Source organism: Corapipo altera, unplaced genomic scaffold, assembly GCF_003945725.1.
Source record: "Corapipo altera isolate COAL_440 unplaced genomic scaffold, ASM394572v1 56, whole genome shotgun sequence".
Classification (NCBI taxonomy): domain Eukaryota; kingdom Metazoa; phylum Chordata; class Aves; order Passeriformes; family Pipridae; genus Corapipo; species Corapipo altera.
The window spans coordinates 9,490,767-9,504,702 of NW_020884896.1; positions in this window are offsets into that span (position 1 = coordinate 9,490,767).

Consider the following 13,936-nt stretch of genomic DNA (forward strand, 5'->3'; position numbering starts at 1 on the left):
TTTCGCAAACCAGGTCAAAAGAAGCTCGTTCATCATTAAAACAACACAGTCTGTATTAAAAGGAGGAGAGATTGTAAATGGGGAGTCTTTGGAAGATGGGATTATTATGCTTTACTGTGAGCTGGTGATTACTTCTCAGCCTTCTCCTCTCCTTTCCATGTACTGTTCAGCCCCTACTGCTGATGGGGTCAGGCATAGCAAGTAGCTGATGGTTCCTGGGGAAAATGCACTGTGCAGGAGCTGTGTCAGGCAGACAGGTGGGAGGTGAGCACATCACAACAACGTGGTGCCCCTCTTCCTTACACACATCACCAAAGCTATTTTGTTTAAAGTTAGGTCAGATGTAGCTACTTATAGTTTACTTACTGCCATGATCTCTGTTTATCGAATTACAAAGGAAAACGTCTTGTTTTATAAGCTAAAGTTTTCCAAACTTTCTTCCCATCAGGAGTTAAAACTAAATAATAAGATATTGGTTTACTGGAGAGACTGTAATATTTCTCTAGATTTTATATTGCACTAAATAAAACACAAAAAAAGACTGATATGAAAAATATTAGAAAAGCCTATTTTGTGATCTTAATTGCATTCCTTTCTGGCACAGGTAGGTGTGTCAGCTACTTCTTTTAATTGTGGGATTTTTGTGACTTTGAATTTACATTTAATATATTTTCCATTTTCTTGTAATTCCCATTTACCAACACAAAATTAAGACTTCTTGTCCCTGCTGAGCTTACTGCTATTAATTTTTTTCTTATTTTTCTAATTTTGCAAACTTTGATTAGGATTTTTTTCCCAGTAGGTTTCTACAGGTGTTCGTGCCTGATCAGAGAGATTACTGCCCGTAAGTTCTTCATTTCAGAGTCCACAGATACCATTTAAGACAGAGATAGGAATCTTTTGATTTCTGAGTCAAACTGTAAAGAGCAATTGGATGCCATGGCATTTAACAGTAAGGCTCTTGGGTATTACCTTATCAGAGCTAAGAGCAAGGTTGAAGCTGCCTCCTGTTCTGCTGGAGAGCATGTGGTTGAGTGGGTGTCTTGCTGCCTTCTGGGGCCACTGGAAGCAGCGGGTGCATGAGGCTGCAGTGCTCGGCAAAGCCTTGGAAGTGGCACATTAAGGGAATACCCTCACTGCCTTCCTGCCTGCCTTGGTGCTGGTGATACCTCTTGGGGGACTGTGAGCATTCAGCTGGGAACTGGAGGTAGCACTGATGCTGCTGTGAGGATGTGGCAGCCCCAAGGGCCTGGGGCACAATGCAAACCCCTGCTGGGGTTTGGTTCCTGGGGGCACCCCAGCCTCATTAGAGCAGCTGTCACATCATGGTTGGGTTTCTTCTTTCAGATGCTCTGTAATGATCCCTTTTTAGTAGAGGATGGGAATTTGTCTTTGCTATTGACCCATCCTTTCCAATGAGGGTGCCCAGGCTTGGCTTTTAGGGAGCACAGGGAGTGGCACACTCTGTGACAGAAATGGGTGCACTGCCCCAGAAAGTGGGGAGCAAAGCAAGGGGATGGAGGTATCCAGATGAACCTGAATGAGCTGGTGCACACAACCAGGTCCCCAGTGTGCAGCTCTGTGCTGTGTGCCCGAGGAGCAGCTCCTCTCTGAGTTGCTGTCCTTCGGCTTGTTCCCTCGGTGAAAGAAGTTAAAGTTATATCTATGTTATCTCCCTACTTAGCATTAGGAACTGGCCTGGAACTTTCCTATTTCATTCTCACAGGCCTGTTCTCATTTCAGGAGATGAGTTTCAGGGCTAAGCTCTGTAAAGGCAAGTTCCTCCATCTTGAGAAAACTGCACTGAGGAGCCCCTGCCCCTTGGTGAGGATGACTGCACATAGAGGAAAGTGCAGGGAAAGAGGGAGTGAGAGTGCGAGTTGGACCTACACACCCCTATGCCCCACAGGATGATACTCTCATCACTTGCAGTTGTGTGGCTCAGATGCAAGACCCCATAGGCTGTGATAGTGGGAGGCTCAGTGCCAGACAAGTGTTCACTCAGCACCTTGCATGGGCACCATGATCTCTGTGCTGGATGGGGAACACCTTGAGTCCTGCCAGAGTGATTATGACAGCAGAGGCAAGATTTCCCTGTGTGCTGAAGGAAATGGAGATAGTTCCCAGCCACCCTACAACCTTGGTACTGGTGGCCCCTGTCCCGCAGAAATGTTGAAAGAGCTGTAAGGCCACCAAGACTTTTGGAGAGGTAGAAGAGCAGGAATTGTATTCCGCTGACAGTTTAGAAATTGGCTGAATGCTTTCTTCCTGTCAGGTCAGCTTCAGGAATATGCTGTAGGTTTGGGAGTTGAAATAGATGTTACAGCTAATCATTTTAAGCTTTAGGAGGTAAGAAATAAACCTATGCTGGGCAGACATGAATAGCCTCGTCTAAGTGAAGAGGACAATCCCATGGGCTCTGCCATGTGATGAGACTTCCTCAGAAGGTGCAAAATGCTCAATAGCTTGGGGAAGAGGAGAGAGATGTTGCCAGGAGCTCAGTCCTTGGACTTATTTTGACGAGGTGAACAGCAGTGGTCTACTAGGTGGCCAAAATGGTGGTTCAGTGCTCCTTGCTGCAGAGGTGTCCAGTCAGCAGTGGGAGCATTTCCACGAGACCGTGAGGAGACTGAAGACTGGATGGAGAGAGATGGAGTCCAACCCTGGTGCAGGCTTTGGGCCTTGACACACAAGAACAAGTGCATGCAGACGCTTTTCAAATGGGTAAATGACAATTGTCCCTGCAGGTTAGTCTCGTGACTGTTGAACGTATTAGAAAGGAAATTTGGTTTTGACTATGTAACCTACCCTTGCAGAGAAAACCTACTGAGCTTTTTTTTCCCCCTCTCTTTCATGATAAGCCCACGAGCCTGAGGTGGTCACAGGATCACTTCAGTGACATCCTGACTCAAGCAGCTTGTTGCGTTGTTTGTAAAAGTCCAATTTTCTTTTTGAGGAAAATCAATACAGCTCATTACTTAGCCGAGAAAAGATCCCTGTGTCAGTTCCACTGGAAGGCAGCCCTTGAGCAGGCTCAGGCACTGTTTGTAAGCTGGACAACAGGCTGATAGCCTTTGTCTTGAATTATCTGTTCCAAACTAAAACTGCCCCACTGAGAAGGCCGATCAGCTTCCTGCAGACCAACAAAGAGCTGCTCAACAAGTGAATACCACCAGCTTTGGACAAAATACGCACTGAGAAAAAAGTAACAACACAAAAGACACTTTTTTACACCTTTTGTAATGACTAAGTTCTCATGCTGCTTCTTCATTATATCCTTTCTTCTGGGCTCTGGCTACATCATCAAGTTTTTTCATTTCAGTGCTAAGACATGTGAGTTAGTGTTATGAGGCCATATTGCACATAGAGGAAAGTGCAGGATAGCCAAATATTATTTTCTAGCCTGTTTTGAGTGGTGAGGCAGAAGTCAGATGCTTGGCCCAAACTTTTGATGAGTTTATGCGAGTGCACAAGATGTTTTAAAGCATCCTTGGAACCTGAGAGGGGCTCGAGCAGTGTGGAAGACAGTACCCTTGCCTACTGTGTGTATGTGTATGACCCTGAGGACCACACTGGTCAATATGTTTAACCAGGACAAGGCCTGGGGGCATCCTCACCTGCATTCCCCAGTAAATGCATACCACTCATATGAATCTATAGCTACAGTGAAAATTGCTCCTTGCTGCAGCCCAGCTTCAGAATCCAAGACTCCAATACCTTCTCAGAAGTTTGCTAGTTTAAAAATTTGGAGGAGAAATTTCTCCTGTATGAAATGAAGAATGGAAAAAAATGCATATGGGCAGCATTGTTTCATCATTGGTCTGTTTCCAGTTTTTCTCCATACTGAGACCTTGATGTCATGGGCTGTCTTTAAGAATTTATTCCAGATTGTAGATAATTTTGGGTTGTAGAGCCTATGAACAGATGACACTGCTTATATTACGAGGCTCCTCTGGTGTTTGATGATGCCTATGATTGCAGTGCATATAACATTATTATTTGACTGCAATTACAGTAGCATGGGTGGTGTTATGCCTGACTAGCTGATTAATCATCTGGAGCAATGAGTAAATCTCCCCCTCTTTTACCGTAATTAATATGTAGAACTGAGTTGCAGCTGGCAGAGTATGGAAGCCATCAAGGCAAACAGAGAGGTATTTGGCAGCTTTAGGCTGCAGGAAGGATGAGTACATGGAGCTCTTGGGGCAATTATTCCCTCTGTGAAGTAAGCCGTAGCTTGAACCAGCTCTGAAACACCTCAAGGGGCTGAATTTCTATGGTAGGTGGCCAAACTCTAAAGACAAGTTGGTCCAGTCGGAGTCATAAGGTTAAGGTTATGTATTTTGGTGTGTAAGGATGCTCAGTAATGCCTTATCCTCCCCTCTTGAGGTTCCTGCTAGGTGCTGCCACTGACTTTCTCCCATCGCAGCAAATGTATGGCCTATTTTTTTAGGACCAGACATTGGAAGTAGAATGCAGTGGAGGCTGAGTGGATTCACTGGGTGTGCTTTCTTGGAGGATTTGCAAACCTATGCATATATCCTAAGTACATATATACCCTTAGTGTAGCAGGGATGTTTGCTTCTACCCTTCCTCTTGTTCTTCTGTCTGATCTTGCTTCAGAGCCTCTGTTTACCTTCCCATCTTTTCCTTTTAAGACTAAACATTCTTAAGCAGTAATTGTCTCTTCCCATGTGTGTGCACATCGCTTATACCAGTCATAACCAAAACCCATGTTGTGCTCTTTAAAAGGTCTGGCTTTGAGGATGGAACTATTTAAGACTTTGGGATTCAAAGCTCTTTCCTCTTTGCAGTGGTTAACCAGAAAGCTCTTTGCCAGTATGTCTGTAGCTGCCCAGGAGCAAAGGGAGGAGAGAAATTCATTACGACAATTGGATTAAATACCTGCTGTGCTGGGGACCTGCCATGATGGCTTAGGGCCACTGTTGTCTCCAAGCAGGTGGAGTGGCTTTCTGGTTTTTCTTGGAATTTGGGTCACATACATTCAGGCAACAGCAGTACAGATTGTCTGAAAGCACCTTATGGTTTTGCTTGTGAGAATTTACAATTCAAATCAAGTAACATTGCAGCCTCTCTTTTCCTCATATGTTGATTTTCTTTGCTCTCCTGATACAGCAAAGATCAAGATGAAATATTAAATGTCCTCCACAATGTAATTACATATGGCTGGTTGCAATCAATTCCCTCTGCCTCATGTAGTTTGCTATTGCTTTTCCCTTTCCTTCCCTTCCTGTAAAAGACATTGGGCTTTGATTTGATAAAAGATAAAGACTTTGATTTCCACCTCTATCCAAGGAGAACTGAGCTCTCAAATCTCAGTTTTCACAGAATAATTAAAGGTGCTGGAGACAAGAAGACTTAATGGAAATGCAACTGTGCAGCTTAGTGGACACTGCAGGACAAGGAAGAGAGGACAGATGCTGATGTTACAGTGGATGTTAAACCACTTGGTAAAAGTAGTGAATCAGCAGCTCTGAACCTCTTCTGCCAGAGACATGATTTAACCCTGCAGGACACAGCTGTGTTCCCATCTGTGTCAATCTCTGCTTACATTAAGCTGAGTTTTTCATTACCATGGACTGAAGCCAAGATGGACAGTGTTCACATACTATCAGGCAGGCATGGAAGAAAACCCAGAGCACAGTAGGAGTGAGGCACCAAACAGCCCCCCAGTCAACACTGTCTCCTTTGGTGCCTCTGTCCTGAAGCTCTTCTGACACTCCTGTGATACAGGTGTATTAAGACCACAACACATTTCTTCAAAAATTAATCAGACTTTTCACTACACTTTAGTCTTTGCCTTACCTGTCTGAGCCTTACATATTGTTATGTTTATGGCTGCTCTCAGAGCTGATGTGGCTTTGTTTGTGGTACAGTCATTTTTTACTTTCTTATTGCTAGTATTGCTTCTCCTGTTTTACATATTTTCCACATCAATCTAGAAAACCAGAGATAACTCAGATGAAAAGGAGTCAATTATGTGGTGCCTGGGATACTCATAGTCTGGACTTTACGACCCAGGAAGTTTCTCCCTGCACTATGCTCCCAATTTCTTGGATTTATTTTTTTTCCCTCATTAATATATACAAATAACATATCCTGGATACTCTGCAGTCAACAGCACTCACTTTATTGCCAGTAACTGACTTGGAAGCTACTATATCTCTGTGACTTTTCATATATATATATATATATGTCTGGTTTTTTCTTTCCATCAGCTAGGAATGTTTTTTGTTTGTTTGTTTGTTTTTCCTTTTGCTTTTTTTTCCACTTCATCATCGATATGACAGCATGCTGACATTAGATTCTAGTCTGGACAACTTCTGAAATTAACCTAAACTAGGAATTTTCAATTGTTTTCCATTTATGTGATGGTATTTTCCAAAGCTTTCCTTCCCACTTCATCCTTGATTGGCATGCTATTGCTGACACAGACAGGAGACAAGTTGGGTGAGCGCCGAGTCCCTGGGAACTCTCTGCCAGTGGCTGCTGGGAATGTCAAACTAGTGATGCAATAGGTTAAATTTACGAATGATGTATTGCTGTTGTCTTCAAGGAAGTCTTCACCATGAACAAATATCTCCTGTTAGTGTGACTGCAACGGTCAATTCTTCCCCTCTGAACAGCTTTCTGTTTAAAATGGTGAGCAGCCAAGCAATAATGGTTGGACTTAGATCACTTTCAAATTTTTAGTATTTTTTTAAAAAAAAAAGAGGAGCAGAAGCTTATAAATTTCAGTATGAGAATGTATTGAGAAGCAGAAGGTTTGACCTAAAGTCAGCATCCTTTTTGATCGAGTCTTAGGATATTATAAGGGAAGAATGTGCCTTATCAGAAAGTACTAGAAAATTGTCCTTCTTTTGAAGTTTTGTTGCCAAACACTGAAGCCCCATTGAAATATCCTATATATCATGCAGTATAAGACTATGTATTGTATAATTTATGTACCAGACAAGATTATACACAAGTATTCTTCATTCTATTGTATTTGAAAGGAGATTGTTTATTACTTGTTCTTTATAATTTTTTACCTGGCAGAGGGCTCATTTTGAATTTCTCTCTCTGTGTTCAATTATCCATATATCTGCCCAAGGATTGGGAGCCAGTCCTGGACCTGAAGAAGTACGTCACCCTCTTTCTTGTTGGTTGCTCCCTTTGGCAGTCACCCTTCCTGAGGGATGCTCTCAGAGTACTGGTGAGGGAGAGCTGCTCTGCAGACGTTAGCCTGCAGGCTCCAGGGCTCTTGCCCAGCAGACTTCACCAGAAGTAAAAATTACTTAAGGAAAAAATACAAATGATGCAAACACAGGATGTAACAGGAGGAATAGCCTTAAGTACTTTAAATTGAGGGAACTGAAAGTCCACTCACTGCACCATGACATATTAAGCGAAGTCATTCCAATTAATCTTCTTTTAATATGGAATAATAGTCAGAGAAAATGCAACACAACCCATACTTCTCTTGCTAACATGTATCCAGGAGACAGAGTGAATTTAAAGTAAGGTGATCTTTGAAGTACAGTAGAAATAAATTCCTGAAAACAGCAATTGATCAATATGGAGAGCGGCAGGTAAAAGCAGTACAAATACCTTCTCTAAAAACATTGGATGTAGTAATTCCCACAGGCATCAGGAGGCTGTTAGTTAATCACACAGCAAGGCACCGTAAGCTTCACTATCTGGTAAAAAAAAAAGAAATAGAAAAAAAGGCAGAAAAAAGAGACAATCTCTAAGCATACATCAGCAAGTGACAAATGTGCATGCTGGGGCTCTCTGGAATATGGGAAAGCCATGGCCAAGACTGTGACTCATTCCTGAATGACCAGGGCACCAAGGAAGCTGTTGGCTGGGTTTCAGGATGGAACTGGCCACTTGGCTGTGGCATGTACCCCAGGCCAGCCTGGCACTGCCAGGGAGCTACTTGGCAGAGTGTGTCGAGCAGGTTTTGAAGAGCCAGCCTGCTCTATGTACGTCTTTGAGGCAGCTCTCTCCCACTGACAGTAGGTATGGTAAGTACAGGAGAGTGTTTGCAGGGGACTCTGCCAGACACTCTTCCTGACTGGCAGGAGATTGGGTTTAACATCTTGCTAAGTGGGTCCCAGAGAGGCCAGGTATCCTCTGTGAAAGCTGGAGGAGGTCTGTGCAGAGCAAACTTGGCCATAACAAAGGAGCAAAAAATGGCAATGGCAAGAGCCAACCCATCAGATGTTAAACAGACTTCTGTGAGAGTCCATGTGCAATCCACAGCAAGTGTCACTGGTCCTGCAGGAGCAGGAACTCCTGTACATAACTTTGATCACCACTTTTTGCATCTACCCACCAAATATATAATGGAGATTATATTATACTCCCATGCAGAGATGGTATTGTGTTCATTATAGGTTATACTTTATTTCTGGCTGTATTATAAATTCTGGTTTATCCAGCTATAAGTACAGATCAAGAAGCACACATAAGTGCTGAAGTTCAATCCCTGTCTCACCAGTTTTACAGACTCAGAGTACCATCAGATGGGGTAAGAACGTCTCCTTGCTGACTACTGCTCACTAAGCTTCTTTCCTCTCCAATCCAACATTTAAGATCTTGCCATTTATCTATGCAAGCTCTGGCACCTGCAGGACTCTCTCTATGCTGATACAGCTCACTAATCTGGCAGAAAAAAATAGTACAGCAGAAAAGAGGTAGTTTGGTTTATGCTGAGTTAATGAGCTGAACTCACCCCTGGCTTTGTTTGCATAGGCAAGCTGGAAATCTCCTTCCCCAGTGGGATGGAGCTAATTTTCATCTTTTTAGATCATTTTAGATCATTTCCTGCATAATTTTCTTCTGATGCAGGCAAGTAACCTGCAAGGTGGACTATATACCTTTTGTCCCTCTCTGCCTGGAAACCCTTTTTTTGTCATTGCAGATGCAGCCAGGACTGAACATTTCCTCCCCAGAAACGTGGAACTGGGCTTAAGGGGTATAAGGTGCTTGAAAACCGGAAGAAATGTGCAGCACAGTAAGTGTTGGGAAGGGTGAAACAGTAGTTATATAAGGAAATATTTTTTTTTTGCCATCTGATAACCTGACTGTCAGGCTGGGCATCAGTGGGTTATTTGTTTTCCCTTAGATTTGTATCTTCCAGATCTGTTTTTTTTAATATTTTTCTTAAAGCAGTTATTTGTCAATGCATTGTGTTTTAATTATGCTTCCCCCATGAGTGCTGGTCTGGTCTAGTGATGCAGGGAAAACCATTCCCTGTAGGGCATATCCTCAGCTCCAACCTCTGGGCTGCCCCAGCCTTATTGCAGGGCTTAGTCCCTGTGGAGGGATCAGGACTTGGTGTGCTCAAGTAGGACTGAAGCAGGGAAACATCTCTGTCTGTGCACAGTTCCAACAACTTTCCTTAGAAATGTCTTGAGAGCATGGAAAAAGGGGCTGGGACTTGATGCTGATGCCTGACTTCTGGGCTGTGGAAATATTCCTGACAGTGGTTGCTTTCTCTTTGTTCAGCCTTCAGCTGTTCATCTTCTCTGCTGGCAAACCTTTTTCTTCCTTCTGTCTGAAACCCCTCTGAAAACTGTCCCACAATGATTTGTCTCTATTTCCATATTCAAGATCCATCTCTCCACAGAAATGCCTGGAGAAAACTGCTTCCCTTGGACTGCAACTCATGAACTCACCCACAATGTGATTGAAGGGCAATCTTAAAAGGCTACTGATACTCCGTTGTCTTGAATTATATCTATATTGCATGATGCAGTGGAAAGCTATCCAGTAACCCCTATTAATTTAGTCAGCACAGGAAACAGTTCAGTCAAGCTACTGTGAGGCTACTAAAGGGTTCTTTTATCCCCTCTAGAAGATCAGCAGTGACAAATCTTAATCTGGTGGGTGCAATTAATATGTTCATCCAAAATTCAAACTTAGCTACACTTTCCGTAGCAAACAAAAAAACTATCCTGAATAAATCCACAGATTAAGGAAACAAAGGAAAAATGTGAAGGCTCTTGTTTTACAATGTTGATTTTACCAATTGCACTGCTAAAAGGATACTTTGCATCTGTGTTTAATCATCAGGGGCTATTCACTGTGAGCATACAGCTGTAATAGAACCATTGGCAGTGAATGTGTCCAGTCTGATCCTGGAAACAGGAATCTCACTTTTAGGGGAGGGGACATCTGAAGTGGCTTTACCCAAGGAAAGGTACGTGTGTGTCAGAAGCACTGAGCTGGACAGGAGTCAGTGCATGACCAGATTGTGGGAGGAGCTGTGTGTGCTCATGACTGCAAAAGAAGTAACTCCTGTTCAAACACTCAAGAGGTACCTGGGATGAAGGATAACTGAAGGGTCAGGTGTTCCCTACGGTGAAGGGTCTCCTTCCTATCCCATTTTATTAGTATTCCCCATGGTTCCTCCATCTGTCATAGTCTGCATTAGACATGAAGGGATGAAATGACCCTTATCATTTCCCCTCCAGTCTAAGTGAGAACTGTTTGTGCTTTGTTTGATTAAAACATGCTGTGGTTGTTTTCAGGACTCACTAATACCAGGATTAATCTGAAGCTACTGTACAAAGAGTTCATTCTGGTACCTCTGACAATAGGCTTACTGTGACACTGGTCTCAGTTTCTGTGCGACATCCGGGCTTAAGTACAGCATGGTAGAACTGCACCCCTGTGCATTATCCTCTCATCAGATAAAACAGGGACTTGTGCTTACTTAAACGGTCCCTGGAAGAAAGCAAAGGTGAAGCGCTAAACCTATTTGGGATCAGCTTGCAGTGAGTATTCATTGATTTTAGGAAAGTCTTGCATGAGACCAGAAGAGTTGAGAAGGAGAGAACCATGAAGCAGAAGACTGACTCACTTCTGCCTAAAAAGCTGAAAGGAGAAGAACAAAAATACCACAATTGCAGCAAATCTCTTTTGCCAGGCAGGTTGGCATCATGAGCAGCAGACAGTACAACTTTCCTCCAAGTAGGTACAAATGGACAGCATGACAAAAGCAGTCGATAAAGGACCTTAGGCTAGGGCCCATTCTACTCTTGAGCAATGGTAGAGACTATGTTTGGTCATGAAATGTGGAGACGTCACCACATTCCAAGTGCTGAGTGCAATTCAGGATGCAGTAGATCTCTTCTAGGACATGCGTGTGGGGAAATGTTTCCCAGAGCCGGAGAAATTTCAGCTTAAAAATTCCTTCTTGTCTTACTCGTTGTGCCAAGGAAAACACAGCACTAGGGCCAGGGAATCTCACAGCAGAAAGAAGGAAGTCCACAAATGAGTCCACTGCAGCATCCATAATGGTCATGAATGCTTGCTGACCCTTCACATGGGGAGAACTGGAAATGGCGTTGGACACAGCTCTGCCCTGTGGCTGGTTGGTATTGATACCATCTCAAAACAGAAGATGGAGAAAGCAGCACTGGCCTGCCAGGCTTGGAAATACTGGAAGAGAGAAGGTAAAGGAAGGGAGAGTGGAGGGACCAAAGGAGGCAAGAAAATATGTAAGTCAAATACCTTTTAAAGAAAGTCTTACATCAATCCCTGTGTTACTGAACCAAGACAGTCAAGTGAGAAAGTCATTAGAGTTCATTACCCCTAGCAACCTATGGCCATTAATTCTCTCTGGCAGCAATACCTAATGTTGCAGCAACATCTAGTCTATGGCTCTGCACACTGGAATGTAGAGACACAATAGGGTACAAATGCGTGCCTCATAGATGTTAAGGAAGTTGAAGAAGATAAAAATGGTGCCAAGAAGCAAAGAGCAGGTAAGTGAGCAAGGTGAACCACAAATCATTGACAGCTATTGCTCCTCCTGGCACCAAAGTTCGGTAGTGCATCCACAGGAGAAAACACCTCTTCTGGGAATGACAGGCACACTCAATCTGTTGTTTCATATTTCTTCATCTTCTCTATGTCGCCACATGAATTCTCAGTCACAAAGCTCCTTATTAGCTTAGTCCTTAAATGCTCCAGTGAGGAAATTAACCTGATTAATCAACACTCCTTCCTATACTGAAATGGCCCAGGAAGTGCTGAGTCTGCTTTAAACCAAAAACTTGCTACATTTTCCTCATTACTGCAAAGCAGGATGGTACCTCTCATGTAACAGCCTAAAAAGGGGATTTGTCACCAGGTTTTCTATACTGTTGCTTTCAGGACCACTCTGGCTGTCTTCCTGGGAAAAATAAATATCCTGGCACCCACAGCTATCAATCCGTCTTTCAGATCACTTTAGCCCCTAGAAAACTCCCCTGTATGCCTTGTTGTTTAGGGTTTTCAGACCAAATCATAGGTGATAATCGAGATTTCAATAACAAAGTATCTTCAAAGGGAATACCTGATCTTTCCCTCTGATAACCATGGAAGTCTGCTTAAAGTCCCCCCCTTCCCACCTCCCCGCCCCCAGCTCTGGTTATAGAGAGTAAGAGAGAGAAATGCTCTCTCACAGAGTGTACCCGTTAGCCACTCTTGATCAAAGCCTGGATCAAAGCCTGGCGGTTGGTATCCATCCAGAAGCAAACAAATAAATGCACAGGTGGAGAAATGAGGATCTGAAATTTGCCCTTGGGTAGACAGTCTTCTGTGTCAATACTGTGAGTATTCTCAACTGTTAAGTAAAAGCTGGGAAGATAAATCCCAAATATAAGAAATTAAAATCAATAAACTCACTGAGTCCTCCATGTCACAGTTCAGGCTCATAAAGAGATACAACCACTAAATCCCTACAGTGCTGCTTTCTCACAATTGCACACATTAGGAAAAGGAAGACAAGAGTTATATGAAACATTTGTCTGGGTATAGGAATCAGTTATCTTAATGATGCAATATCAAAAGGAAATATTGTCTCATTTAGACATGTACCAGCTACAGTCACTACAATGCTCCCAAAAGAATGGTAATTATTCTCACAGATGCCTAGAAATTAAGAATTATACTTTCACTATGTTTAATATCCTAACTGTGCTTTCAAGGATCATCTGTCTTAGTAAAGCTTTGGGGATCTAATTCAATTGCTTTTTGCCTGTCATTGCTTATTTATAAAACATGTGTCCTTCTGATGATACTTTGTTCTAGTGGATCTCCCAGAAGCTGGAAAAACTGATGAACAAGACAGATGTGGTCTGCTCACCATGCCTGTAGGACTGCATCCTGTCCTCAACTGTCTTGTTTTGCAAAACACAGACCATACCTTGAAAATGCATCTGCCTCAAGCTGATCATACCACATGATAGAGCAGAGCACAGCCACCTTTTGATACTTTGTTCTAACTGTTCTGCTAAAATCAACAGCTACCTTGTGATTTTTCACCACAGCTAACAACATATGCAAGGTGTGAGATGTTTGTTTACCTGTGTGCAGATAAAGAATAATTTATAACGGATTATTTACAAGATCACATCGTTATGGAACTTTACCTGGAACCCTAAAGGAACACCAAAATTGATAATCTATGCAAAGACAACTGAAATGCAGCCATTCCTCAAGTGAGACACCGTAGTGCTTGGCGATGTCACATGCATGTGCCAGTAATAAAGACAAAGAGTCAGAGTAATGTTAGAGGATGAGAAGAAAAGTAGCCTGTTGATGTGGAGCTGTGAGTAGAGCATGAAAAGCTAACATGGGCATTTTCACTTGGCCTTTACACATATCCGGTATCTAGCAGCAAGGAAAAAATGCCAGGAACAAGCCCAAGGACAAAATGCTATGAGGAGACTGCAACATAGGAAGGTAGGATCTTAGAAAGTACTGCAAAGTGGATGTCAGGAGCCCAAGGAAGGAATGTTGGTGGTCTCACAGGGAACTGAGTGTGATACAGGACATGGAGGTGGTAGGGAGAGGAGAGGCACTAAACCCATTTCTGCTGTTAAGCTTGTTCTACTGTGTTCCAACACAGCCATTGAAAATACTAGAACTATTAAAA